Genomic DNA, 13710 nt, shown 5'->3' with positions numbered 1-13710 from the left:
TTCCACGCGTTGGCTAATGGGAGGAGAAGAAAAAACTGTGGCCAAATTAGAAGTGGATGGGGAGGAAGTCACAAATCAAGATGAAATAGCAAAAGTGTTGGTGGATCACTTTAAATCAATTGCACAAATGGATCAAAGAAGAGGATGGAAATACAAAATTTTTCCATGCATTGGCTAATGGGAGGAGGAGAAAAAACTGTGGCCAAATTAGAAGTGGATGGGGAGGAAGTCACAAATCAAGATGAAATAGCAAAAGTGTTGGTGGATCACTTTAAATCAATTGCAGGGAAGCCATTGAATAATAGACTAAGGATGGAAGGTCTAGATTTGCCCACGCTGTCTGAAGAGCAAGCAATCTGGTTAGAGAGAAGTTTTGAAGAAGAGGAAATTAAGCATGCAATATTTTCAATGGACAGATCCAAAACCCCTAGGCCGGATGGCTTCACCATGGCTTTTTATCAAAACTGCTGGAATGTGGTAAGAGAAGACCTTTGTGCTGTGTTTAAGGAATTTGAGGATAATAACAAAGTAAGCCCTAGAGTTAATGCTACTTTCATAGCTCTAATCCCTAAGAATAAAGAAGCAAAAAATCCTAAAGATTTTAGGCCGATCAGTTTGGTGACTAGCATTTACAAAATCCTGGCTAAAGTGTTATCTTTAATGATTAAAGCAGTGCTACCCTCCATCATTAGTCAAGCCCAGGGAGCATTGGTGCAAGGGAGACAAATAACAGATCAGATTCTAATAGCTAATGAATGTGTGGAGGATATGAGAAAGTTCAAAAAGCAAGGTTTTGTTTGTAAGCTGGATTTAGAGAAGGCCTATGATCTTGTGGATCGGAGTTTCTTATTAGAGGTCCTAGGGTGTTGTGGGTTTGGAGTTAGATGGTGTAATTGGATAAAGGGCTGCATAAGTTCTTGCCACTTTTTGATCTTGGTTAATGGGGTAATCAAGGAGTTCTTCCCAACTTTTAGAGGGATAAGGCAAGGTGACCCCCTTTCCCCTTTCCCCTTCCCCCTTTCCCCTTTCCTCTTTACCCTAGTTGCAGATGTTTTCAGTATTTTGATCTCTAAGGCAGACATGGAAGGTATAGTGAGAGGTTGGAGGATAGGAAGGAACGGGATTAAGGTGACCCACTTACAGTTTGTTGATGACCTAATAATCTTTTGTGAAGGGGGTGATAGGAGAATAATTAGTAATCTCAAATCTTTGATTAAGTGCTTTGAGAGAGTATCAAATCTTAGAATAAACATGGAAAAGAGTTGTGTGGTGGGTGTGAATCTGGATGAGAGGACTATTGAGTTAGTGGCTAAGTATCTAGGTTGTCCCATTTCCTCTTTGCCCTTACAGTATTTAGGTCTTCCTCTAGGAGCCAACCCTAAGGAGAGCACCTTTTGGGCTCCGGTTCTGGAAAAGTTTGAGAAAAGGTTAGCCTCGTGGAAAATGAACTATATTTCTTTAGGGGGTAGAGTTACTTTACTGAAAGCTTCCTTAGCAAATCTGCCGATTTATTACTTCTCTATGTTTAGGATTCCTGTTAGGGAGGCCAAGAAGTTGGAGAAATTAATGAGAAATTTTCTTTGGGAGCAAGGGGAGGAAAAAAATGATCACTTAATAAATTGGGGAATAGTGTATAGAAGGAAAGAGGAGGGTGGGTTGGGATTGAGGAACTTAGTTTTGAAGAATAAAGCACTCCTAGGTAAATGGTTGTGGAGATGGCCCTTAGAACTAAAGAGACTATGGCATGAGGTGATAAATAGTATACATGGCAGCTCAGGAAATGGATGGGATGCTGGTGTATCACGCCGAGCCACATTGGCAACTCCTTGGAAAGCAATTCAGAGTATTCTCCCTTTTTTCCTCAACTGTATCAGGTATGACGTCAATTCTGGTACTTCTGTTTTGTTCTAGGAAGACATATGGGTGGGCAATTCTGCCCTTAAGGACAGTTTCCCTTCTCACTATTCCCTTTCTTGCTACAAGGGTAAAACAATCTCTCACTTTCTTCCAACATCTGCTTCTCCATCCTCTCTAAATTGGGACTTTGGGTTTTGTAGGGGCTTGAGGGATCATGAACTCTCTTGTGTCTCAGACCTTTTGTCACTACTTGAAAGTGTTTTTTTGGACCCTTTAAGATCTGATGTGAGACTTTGGTCCCCTAATCCAAAAGGCTATTTCACATGTGCTTCTTTCTTTAAGTCCCTTTGCTCTCCCTCAGAACAAGTGGGTTTCCCAGCTAAGGAGATTTGGTCTAAACCTGTTCCTCCTAAAATTATTATTTTCTGCTGAAGGTGTTCTATAAGAAAATCAACACTTCAAACTTATTACAGAAGAGAAGGCCTTCCATGTGTCTGTCTCCTAATTGGTGTGTATTTTGCAGGGCTAATGGTGAGGATTGCTCTCACTTACTTTTAACCTGTTCTTTTTCTGTTGCCATTTGGGGTTGGATCTTTGCTTTGTTTGGTTGCAGATGGAGTTTGATCACAGTCATAGATCAGATCTTTGACCCCTCCTTCTTTGTGTGGCCCACAAAAATTGGTAAAACAATGTGGAGGTGCATTAGAGCTACTGCTTTGTGGACAATTTGGGAAGAAAGAAATGTGAGGATTTTCCAAGAGGAGAGGAATATTCAGAACGTAAAGGATTGCATTTTGACCAGGGCAATCCATTGGTTGAGATCATTGGACTCCTTTAAAACATATTCCTTTGATGACATTTGGAGGAACTGAATTGCTGTGGCTAGTAGCAGTAATAGGAAGAACAGGGTACCAGCTGTGTGGGTGCCTCCTTCAGAAGACTGGACAAAGCTGAACTTTGATGGTAGCAGCCAAGGAAATTTGGATCCATCAGGGATAGGTGAGGTGCTGAGAGATAAAGATAGTAATGTATTAGCTTTATTCTCAGGCTCCATGGGTATAGGAGACTCTATTAGAGCTGAGCTTCTAGCGGCAGTACAAGGTATTCAGATTGCAGACCAGTTAGGAGTTCAGAATTTGCTTATTGAAGGAGACTCCAGAGTCGTTGTGGGTTGGTTAAAAAACCCAGCTTCAGTTATTTGGTGCTACAAGGATCTTATGAGGAAAGCTAATACCATAGCGGATGGGTTAGCTAATACTGCCTTCAGTGGGTGGATAGAACAGCTAATACCATAGCGGATGGGTTAGCTAAACAAGGGGTATCAAGGGAACATTTATTCTGGGCAGCGCTGTAAACTTTCGTTTCCTAGTCTGAGGTATACTTTGTTGTTGTTGTGGAGAGGTACCAGCTTGTGCCTCTCCTTTGGGAAGGCAGTATTGTAATATCATTCTGATTATCATGAATAAATTTTCAATCATTTATCAAAAATAAATAAAAGAAAGCTTAAATTTTAGGATAGTCAATTACTCTTCCTTGAGTCACTTCCTTGCTCGTATGAGAGGTGGTCATTAGATGGCTTGATTGAGCTTGTTTGGAAGATAATCAAGTGGAAATCTTGGGGAAAAGGTTTGAGGAGGTTGAAATTAGGGAAGCAGTTTTCTCTCTGGATAGATCTAAGGCTCCCGGGCCTGATGGATTTACAATGGCTTTCTATCAAAATTGTTGGGAGATAAGTAAAGATGCTTTGATTAAAGTTTTTAGGAGTTCCACAAAAGGGGAATAATCAGCCTGGGGATGAATTCAAACTTCTTAGCCTTGATCCCAAAGAAGAAAAATGCTACTTAGCCAGAGGATTTCAGACCTATAAGCCTAGTGACTAATACCTATAAGATAATTGCCAAGGTACTATCTTTGAGACTTTAAAAGGTGCTCAACCTCTCTCATTTCCCAATTCCAAGGGGCTTTTATCCAAGATAAACAAATGGTTTATCAAATTTTAATTGCTAATGAATGTGTGGAGGCCCAGAAAAAATTAAAGAAGAAGAGAGTAGCAATCAAGTTGGACTTGGAGAAAGCCAATGATTTAGTGGATTGGGATTTCTTGATTAAGATTATAAGGAGTTATGGTTTTGGGGTCTTATGGTGTAAATGGGTCAGATGTTGTTTGCAAACAAGTCACTATTCTGTTATAGTTAATGGTTCGGTAGTTGATTTCTTCAAGGGGCTTCGAGGTCTTAGACAAGGTGATCCATTCTCTCCCTTTTTCTTTATTTTGGTAGCTGAGGTCTTAAGAAAGCTGATCTCTAAGTCCAACTCTTTGCAGTTGTTTAAGGGATGGGTAATAGGGAGAGATCGAATTTTGGTTTCCCATTTGTAGTTTGCAGATGATATCCTTGCTTTCTGTTATGGAGAATGCAAAGATGGGGTGGAAAATCTGAAGTTAGTAGTGAAGCTCTTTGAGAGGTTATCCAATTTGATAATCAATTGGTCTAAAAGTTTATAGGCAGGTATCAATTCGGAAGACGATGTTCTGAAAGCAATGGCAAATTCATTAGGTTGTGAGAAAGGAAATTGGCCTCTATGTTACTTACAATTACCCCTTGGTAGCAACCCCAAATCGATTAGTTTTTGGACCCCAATGGTGGAAAGGTTTGAGAGAAGGCTAGCAAGCTGAAAAAGGAAATATTCCAATTGGAGGGAGAATTACATTAATCAAGTCCACCCTAGCGAATCTTCCAGTGTACTACATGTCGGCTTTTAGGATGCCTCAAGCAGTGATAAGAAGAATTGAAAAGATTAGGAGATATTTCCTTTGGGATCCTAGGGAAGGGAAAAAAAGATCACTTTAGATGGGAAAAGGTGGTGCAGCTGAAGGATGAAGGAGGACTGGGCATTGGAAATATTAAGTTGAAGAATATGACTTTATTGAGTAAATGGTTATGTAGATTCCTAAAAGAAAATGAGAAGTTGTTGCATAGAGTTATAACAAGTATCATAGACCATCAAACAATGGGTGGGACGCGAACTGGCTTGCATAGAGCTACTTTGGCTGCTCCCTGGAAATATCCATGACATCTTCCTGTGTTCCTCACTCACATCAGGTATGACTTGGCTTTGAGTCAAAGAATTAGGTAATCCCTGACCTAGATATCCTCCCAAAACCTAATTCTTTGACCCAAGTCATACCTGTGTTCCTCACTCACATCAGGTATGACTTGGCTTTGGGTCAAAGAATTAGGTTTTGAGAGGACATCTAGGTCAGGGATTACCCTTTATCCGAGGTCTTTCCTTCTCTTTTTGATCTCTCCAATCTCAAAGAAAAACTTGTGTGTGATTTTATCAGCTCTTCCTCCTCCCAATCAGGCTTGAATTGGAATTGGGCTTTACTAGAAATCTTAAAGAGTCAAAAATTTCCAACGTTCCTGCTTTGCTTAGCTTGTTGAATTCAATGGTCTTGGGGGATGGTGGTTCAAATTCTAGAGTGTGGGCCCTTAATCAAACAGGGTAACTTTCCTACAATCTTTTTTATCTCTATTGTAGCCACCTTCCACTCTCCTTTCCCTGTTAAGCAAATTTGGTCTCAACCCATTCCTCCAAAAGTCAGTGCTTTCTAGTGTTTTGTGCCTCCATTAACACATGTGATATGCTTCAAAGGAAAAGACCAAATTAGTGCTTGTCCCCATGTTGGTGTTTCTTATTTGTAAATATTGGGATGGTTTTCTTCTTGGGCTTGTTGTTTCTGCCCACAACTTCTTGTTGTACATCTCCATTTTAATTTAATGAATCAATTTTTGTGTTTCTGATAAAAAAAAAAAGATAAAAAGAATTATTTTTAATAGGTAAAAAGATAAAAGGAAATTTATGAGGTTTTCTCTCAAAGGAACAAGGTGTTAGAATAGGAGGAGAATATATGGAGACAAAAATATCGTTGAATTTGGTTGGAGGCTGGGGGCAGTACATGTTTTTTTCACCTGTCTACAATGGCTAGGGGGAAAAGAAACAGAATTGTTTAAGTCTACTAACAGTCAATGGCTAAGCAATCATATATTAATTACTGAGGAAATTTGCGCATATTATAGGAACTTGTTTTCTTCTAAAAGTAGCAATAACCTGGAGCAGCTTAATCCTTTATTTGCATCTGTAATTTTGAGAATGAGAATATGGAACTAGCTAGGACACCTTCTTTGGAGGAAATTGAATTGATGATGAGGAGTCCTAGGAGACTTAAGGCTTTGGGGCATGATGGAATTTCTACTCTGGTCTATCACAGGTTTTGGGAGATCACAAGCATACACATTGTGAATTTTGTTCAGAAGTCTTTTACTTATAAGTTGTTAAGAAGACTTAATCACACCTTTATTGTTCTGATTTCTAAATGTGATTGTCCTTCCCAAATTAAAGATTTTACTATTTTAGACCAACTAGCCTCTGCAATGTTCTTTATATGATTATTGCCAAACTTTTACCTAATAGTTTGAGACCTTTACTTGATAAATGTGTCCCTCCATTTCAATCAGCCTCTTTGCCTAAAGGTACATGTCTAATAACATCATTGTTGCTAATGAGATATTTCATGGCATGAAGAAGAAGAAAGGCAGAGAAGGCTAATAGCTTTAAAGTTAGATCTTTCAAAGGCTTATGACAGATTAAAGTGGGACTCTTTGATACATATTTTGAATCTATTAAGGTTTAGTAAAAACTGGTGCAATATGATTATGATTAGAGAGTGCATTTCATCTAAAGTTTCTCTATGTTGATCAATGGGATCTATAAAGGCCTCTTTAATCCATCTCACGATCTTATCAAACTTATATGTTGAACTACTGCCCAACTAGGCACCACTTCAAGAGGATGCTATCTCCCAGAGAAAAGAAAAGGGAGGGATGAGAGAGAGAGAGAGAGAGAGAGAGAGAGAGAGTTTGTAGGAAAGAATTCACATGTAATCTAATTACTGCCTTCACCTTTTTATAGATTCTTTACATCAAGTTGTTACATTCAGATTGATCAGTTACAGAGTCTAACATTGTCTTGATTCCCATGTCATTAGGTTGTTAGACAGTTGCAGCCACCTGCTGACATGGCTCCACTCTCCCATGCTCTTCTCAAATATACTAGCTAAATAATGGGCTTAGGCTGCATTTGGCATTCCTTATTTTAAGGACTTATCTCCTTTTTGCTGTTAAAAACTCAATGTTCACAAGGGAATTTTAACTGCAAAAAGGAGATAAGTCCTTAAAATAAGGAACACCAAATGCAACCTTAGCTCTGTTAGCCAGCCCTTGTGATGAGCTGGTCTGTCCCAGACCTGGGTTTCTAACATCTTGGGCAAAGAGATCCTTTATTTCCCTACTTCTTCATTTTGGCTATGGAGGGCCTTTCTAGGCTTCCGTGTAAAATGGAATCTGATAGAAAGATTGAGGATTTAAGGGTTGTTAAAGGAGCCCCTACGGTGTCTCTTTGTTTTTTGCTAATGATATTATTATTTTTTTCAAAGCTTCTAGGGTTGCCACTGGTAATATTTTGGATGTTCTTGGTTTATTTCATAGTATGTCTGGGCAGATTATTAACTTCCAAAAATCTGGTCTAATATAGCAGCAATTTGCAGTTGCACTGTAGAAATGGAAAATTAGTGCTTAGGATGTTAAAAATGAGGAAGTTGGATTTAGATGGTAAATATTTAGGTATTCCTTTGTTGTAGAGGAGGCAGAAAGTTCCTTCATTTATGTTTTTGGAGACATTTGGACATAAATTGCTATCTTGGAAGGCTACTAGTCTGTCACAGGCTTGTAGAATGGTTCCTCATTAAGGGCCCATTTGGCACGTCTTTTTGGGAAGATCTTCTGGTAGCTCTGACAGTCAAAAGACGCATTGAGATTTTGCATGAAGATCTGAGTAGCCCGAAGCACGTTTCGCAGAAGCGCGTCTTTCCATTCGTCTTCCCGCATCGCACAAGAATAAAACGCGAAAGACGCGAGAAGCTTCATTTGAAGCTTCCCAAAATCAGCCCAAAATGGGCTTTTCGCGTCTTTTCAGCGTTCCGTCTTTTGGCGACTAGATCTTCTGCATGCCAAACGGAAATAGCCAAAAATCGGTCTTCCCAGCTTGTAAACAGCCGAAAGACCGCGTGGAAAGACACGCCAAACGGGCCCCAAGTATATCATACATTCAATCCCCATACATTGTATGTCTGTTTTCAGCCTTCCTTTTAAGATAGATAATGAGATGACCAGTCTCAAAGAGATTTCTAATGGAGGCAAGATGGTTCCTTTGTAGATTTTAAATAGACTGCTTGGAATGCTTTATGTTTACCTAAGAGACTAGGTCAGCTTGGTTTTAGACAGACCTAGGATATGAATAAAGCTCTTTTTGCTAAGTTAGTAGGGAGATTTTTAGGTTCTAATAGGGCTTTATGTGTTCAGCTACTTAAATGAAAGTACCACAAGGATGGTGTTTTTCCTCAATAAGGTTAGGTTGTCTGGTTCCTTGTGTTGGAAACTTGGAAAGCTATTGTTAGGGGGAATGAATTTAATTAGAGATCATATTGGATGGCAGATTAGGAGAGATTCAGTGAAGAGTCCATGGGTTGTGCCTCGGATTTATGATGGATTGGGGTTTTACACCCCTCATGGACCACAAGCTAGAGAGCACAGGACTTTGAATGTGCAAAGCTTAATGAATGAGAGGTTGGATTCTTCAAATATTAATTCTTGCAGAGTGATTTCCCGAGAAGGTAGTTGAGGACATATGAATACTCATGTGTTTAAGAATCCAAAAGAGAATGAGTTGATTTGGAATGGGGCTAAGGATGGTATTCTGTTGGTTTAAAGGTTTTATAACTGGAATGTTGGTTCAAGGGCCACCTTGGTTGATCCTCTTGCCTTCAGAGTTCAGAATTAGTAAGCTTATTTAGCACTTAAAGATTCCTCCAAGGTTTAGGCTTTTCTCTTGGATGAGTGATGAGGTGTTTTTAGCTTCTAAAAACAATTTGATTTACCAGCGAGAGGGGGTATGACCATAGACCCTGTGTCTTCCCTGCAGTGAAAAAGTTGAGTCATTTTTCATTTAGTTTTTGGTAATGTCCTTTTGCTAGGGCATGTTATTTTGGTTCTTATTGGGGTTTAAGACTAAGTCAATTCCAGCAAAATTCTGTTTTAACATTAGCTCTAATGAGATGAAAGATGTTTATGTTTGGTTGATATTTTGTGTTTATTATATTTGGCAGGCTCAAATATATATATATATATATATATATACACACATATATATACACATATATATATATAAGTATATATATTTGGTTGATATTTTGTGATTATTATATTTGGCAGGCTCGAATTATATATACAAGGGTGAGTATAAGAACAGAGTTCTAAGACTAATTATTTGTTTGCTCAAGTTTATGTCTTTTTCTTCATATCCAGGAGCAGATTATGTGGAGCCCTCCACCTAGGGATTTCCTTGAAGTTAATTGTGATGGAGGCATTGGAATGGAGGGTTAGGGTTATTACAGGTGTGTTCTAAGAACTGATTCTGGCCCTTCTGCATTTTCTGCAAGGGGTAATTTTTTTATTAAGGATGGTGTAGTGAAATCAGAATTAGTGACAATCTGGAAAGGCCTTTTTGCATGGGAGAGTGCAGCTAGCAATTTTTTGGTAGAAACCAATGCTTTGCTGGTGCTTAAAGATGTATCAGGAACGAGCTCTGTTATTGCATGGTCATGCAGGCATCTGTTGGACTTCATTGACTCCATTTGTGCTAGTTTTAATTGTGTGAGGTTTAGTCATATGAAAATCATAGGAAATAGGGCTGCACATGAGATAGCTTCTTGTGCAAAGTTTTTCGAGGAGGATAAGGAATCTATTTCCAATTTTTTGAAAGTTGGATCCCACCTTTAAGGAAACAAAATATGGCCAGTAGGTACCATGTCACAGAATCATGTAAAACTGCCTAAAAATAATAGGCATTGTGCCACTATATCATAATTCATAAAAAAAAAAAAAAAAAAAAACAGCCTACACAATCTATTAATTCCTAACAAGAACAATGCATTCCATCAACCATACTTCTGCCATCCCAGAAAGGCACCCCCTTTCAGCTCAAGCACTTAAAATTAAAAGAGACTATCAAATCAATCACTTTGTCTGTATTGACTAAATTTTTATACCAAAGAATGCACCTGTCAGTTTCCAGTTTCATTTAAGTCGGTAAAACCTCATGCCAATACTGAAGTAATTCCAGCGTCCCATTCCGCAACTTTTCTTGTTCCAAACTGAAATCCTACCCATTGAAACCCTAGAACTCCTCTAATCTCATTAAAATGTACGTTTCTTTTCGGAATTTAACGGATTACATCAATACGTCCATAACAAAACTAGGGTTTTCCGAATCAGAAACCCCCACAGACGAACGCCTGCATCTAAATCCCGTATTGCATGCACCTCCCAATAATACTGGAGCAGATATATTTGCAGGAAAATCAAACAAATAAATGAAAAAAAAAGTGAAATAAAATAAGAAGGTGATCGATCAATCCGATTGAACAAAGAACAAGGGGAAATCAAGATTACCTGAGATGGGCAGTATCAATGAGAGCGTATTTGGAAGGAAGAAACGACGGGAGGGAGAGAGGGGGAGCGCTGGAAATGATTTCTTTTCTCCTTCCTTCTCTCTCTCTCTCGCTGTGTTTTCTCTCTCTGGCAATGGGTTTTTGTAACTTTCTCTTCAGGCGTTCGATGCAATTACATTTGAAGGTCAAGTTTTCCAGAGGCATATCATACGGTGACAGGATCTGCTCCTCACAAATAAGCGCTTCACATGCACATCCACCGTGCATTAGAAACATCTCCCGTGAATATAAGAACCAAAGATGTTCCGAATATATAAGATGTGCGTGTGAGACGCCTGTAAGGCGCCAGGCGCTAGGTGTTAGGAGCAGATCCAACGTGGACAAACTACAAACTACAAAGCTCTACAAGCGATCCATTTTGAGTCAACAACCACTGACCCGGCCCGGAATAATCCGGGTTGGTCCGTTGGAGTCGCTGACCAACTGATTGTCCAGCCGGGCCCGATAAGCAGGCCCACAGAAACACCTTTCCGGCTTGGGTTCAACTATTCTCAATCTAGTTTCAAATAGGGGTCTAAGTGCTTAGCCCAAAAAATTGTGGGTATAGGCTCTATCCTCTATCTTGGCATTTTCCAACCCGCCCCGCATAAAACAAGTTTCCAATCTGGCATTGACTGATCTCAATTTTCAATCATATCTAAAATTAGAGCATAGTCTACATGTTAAGCCATTCACTTTTGGTAATTATTTTTTAGTTAAATAAGACAATGACCATTTTAACTATAAAAATACATTATTAAAAGGGGTATTTTTGTCTCATCCGCAATTTTTCTTAGGTGGGAAAGTTATTTATCCATGGAAAAATTATTTACCCACCGAGGAGATTGGTATCACTTACCCAACAAAATAAATTTTCCCCGGTCCTTACATAAATCTGAAAAAAAAAAAGAACATTGGTTTCTTGGTCAATGGAATTGACAATCCCATTCACCAACTTTTCCCCTCTCAAAATCCAAAAAACAAACACCCCCTTAGGGTTTCTTTGTGGGTAATAAGGTCTATATTTTAATTTGACTTTTTTCAAATTTCCAAGTTGTAAATGACTTGATATTTTTTATTTTGTTTAGTTCTGGTTTTTGAAGTGCCTCAATGAGATATGAAACCTTTTTTTTCTTTTGTTGTTCTTCACTTCTTCTCTTGTTCCAACTCTCAACGAGTTGGTGGAGATTGCCTTCATCTTATGTAAGAAAATATATGATCTTTTTATGAATGGTCTGTTTGACAACAAGTGAGGTAGCTGAACCGTTGAACTAAATGGGTTGTTGTTTTAGCTTTTAGTGAATATAATTTAGGTTCAATTTTTTTATATTATTGGCAAGCCCTAGGTAATTTAAAGCACTAAATTTTGGGAAGCTTCAAATGAAACTTTATGGCACTTTTGCATGATAGATAGCCTCTAAACGTGTTTTAAAAGCCCAATAGACTGAGTTGCATATCACGTGACCTTATGTGCAATTTAAGACTTTTAAAACACGATAATCTAGTACCCAAACTTTCATTTTGCGACAACCTAGTACCTACCGTTAATGGACCGTTAGTTATGTATATCACGTGACCTCATGTGCAATTTAAGACATTTAAAAATGTCAGGATTACCCTTAGAAGTTGTTCATCATCTTCTTTCTCAAGAAAATGAAAGAGAGGCAAACAATTGCTTCAAGCTCTAGTAGACCTCCAATCATTGGATAGCAAGCATTTTCCACTGAGTCCTCTAATACAACGCACACCAACCCGCCAAGCACATCCAAGCACAACCCTAGTTTCATTGTGTTGATCGGGCATGTCGAACTAGTTGAAGATGGAGGATTTGTCCCTGGAAGTCCACTTCCACCTCCAAAAGGTGGTGTGTAAGACCACTACCACTGCTACCTCCTGAAGGAGGGTACTAACAGAGATTCCACTTTTCTACTTCTAGAGAAGTTGCTCCATTTCTCAAAAAGGTTTGTGTATGCCAGCTTGTTGTGGACTGGCTCTCTCTCTCTCTCTCTCTCTCCACAGCACGAAGAAAAAATGACTTAACAGCTTTATCTCTTCTTTTTTTCCTTCTCTAAGTACTTGAGCTGGTATGTGGTCTGCGACATCGCCATTACTTACTTTGAGCCTCTTATTTTTACTCTGTTCTTATCTCTTAATTTTTCTTTTTCTTGCCTTTTAGCTTGTGGGCTCGGTCTATATTTCTAATTTCTAAATTCGTGTTTTCTATTGGGCACTGCCACCAAATTTCCTTGATTCCTTTTATTCCCTTCTGACCCACATTGCATTCTCTGCATCAAACCTACAGTTCCATTTTCAACCCTTTTCAAGGTTATATATATGGAGCTTTCCTCTTAGACCTCCCCTGTGCTCACATTGTCTTGAAGAACAACTTCAATGCAAGCAAAACGATTAACTTGTTTGTGTGTAATCATTCAGTGTTCTTGCCTTTTTAAATTTTCTATCTTCTATTTGTGGGTCTTCGAGCTTGGTTTGTCTAGCTGAGAACAAGCTAGGGTCTTTCGGTGGGATTGGATTATGTAATTCTGTTGTTGGCTTGATGATTGTTTGTATTCCATGAATACAAATCTGCTCTTCTCTGTCCAGTGTTTGTTAGAATTGCACTTTCTCACCTTATGTGCAATACTCAAATAATGTAATTTATCCAGATATTAGATCGCCAGTCCCTCTAATGTCACTGATGTTGCTCAATCCGAGGTAGTGCACGAACTGAGGATGGCAATCAGATAGTCCTTACTGGTAGGTCGGGGCCAAGCTTCAAGACCTACGATCAAGGAAGAAGTCAGAGGCCCAAGGAATTATCCTCGGGTAAGTACTCTGATGCTCAAGTCAGTAGGAGGTGGTGGATGGTCGGGCTGAGCTATAGGGATGCTGGTCTGGGCTAATTAGCAGTTTTGGTGTTAGAAGTCAAGAGAGTCCCTTACCTTGAGCATGGAGTACCTTTTTATAACTAGAGGGTCTGTATCCTGATCGAAGTAGGTTTCTAGGGAAATCGGGGCAGAGTTCCTCGCCAAGGTTATAGGGGGTAGATTCCTACTCATCGGCGGAGTTGTCTTACCATCCCTATCCGCTAAGCAGGCTTATCCGTGAGGGGTGTAGCTGACATGGTCGACGAGATCATGGCAATGTTGTAAACCGAACGAACTATGCTGACATGGCCAAGCTGTGACAAATGGCCAGGGGCCTCATGGCTAGCTCATCCATGTCCCCAACAGTCACCCTTCCTTCTCCTG

General features: G+C 39.3%; 1 protein-coding gene across 4 annotated transcripts in view; it reads right to left on the bottom strand.

Annotated features, from left to right (window-relative positions):
• Positions 1–10706, bottom strand: part of LOC148843123 (ubiquitin-like domain-containing protein CIP73) — a 71868-nt gene extending 61162 nt beyond the window's left edge. For all 4 annotated transcript variants that reach the window (XR_016103237.1, XM_088957596.1, XM_088957597.1 and 1 more), the window contains exon 1: positions 10425–10706. The gene's annotated coding sequence lies outside the window, so the exon portion shown is untranslated. The remainder of the gene's footprint in view (positions 1–10424) is intronic.
• Between the last annotated feature and the right edge of the window lie 3004 nt (positions 10707–13710).

This window comes from Nelumbo lutea, chromosome 8 (genome assembly GCF_056320005.1).
Source record: "Nelumbo lutea isolate HS-2025 chromosome 8, American lotus-T2T, whole genome shotgun sequence".
Taxonomy (NCBI): Eukaryota; Viridiplantae; Streptophyta; class Magnoliopsida; order Proteales; family Nelumbonaceae; genus Nelumbo; species Nelumbo lutea.
The sequence above is the reverse complement of the archived record's forward strand: the minus strand, read 5'-3'. Positions and strand labels throughout refer to the sequence as shown.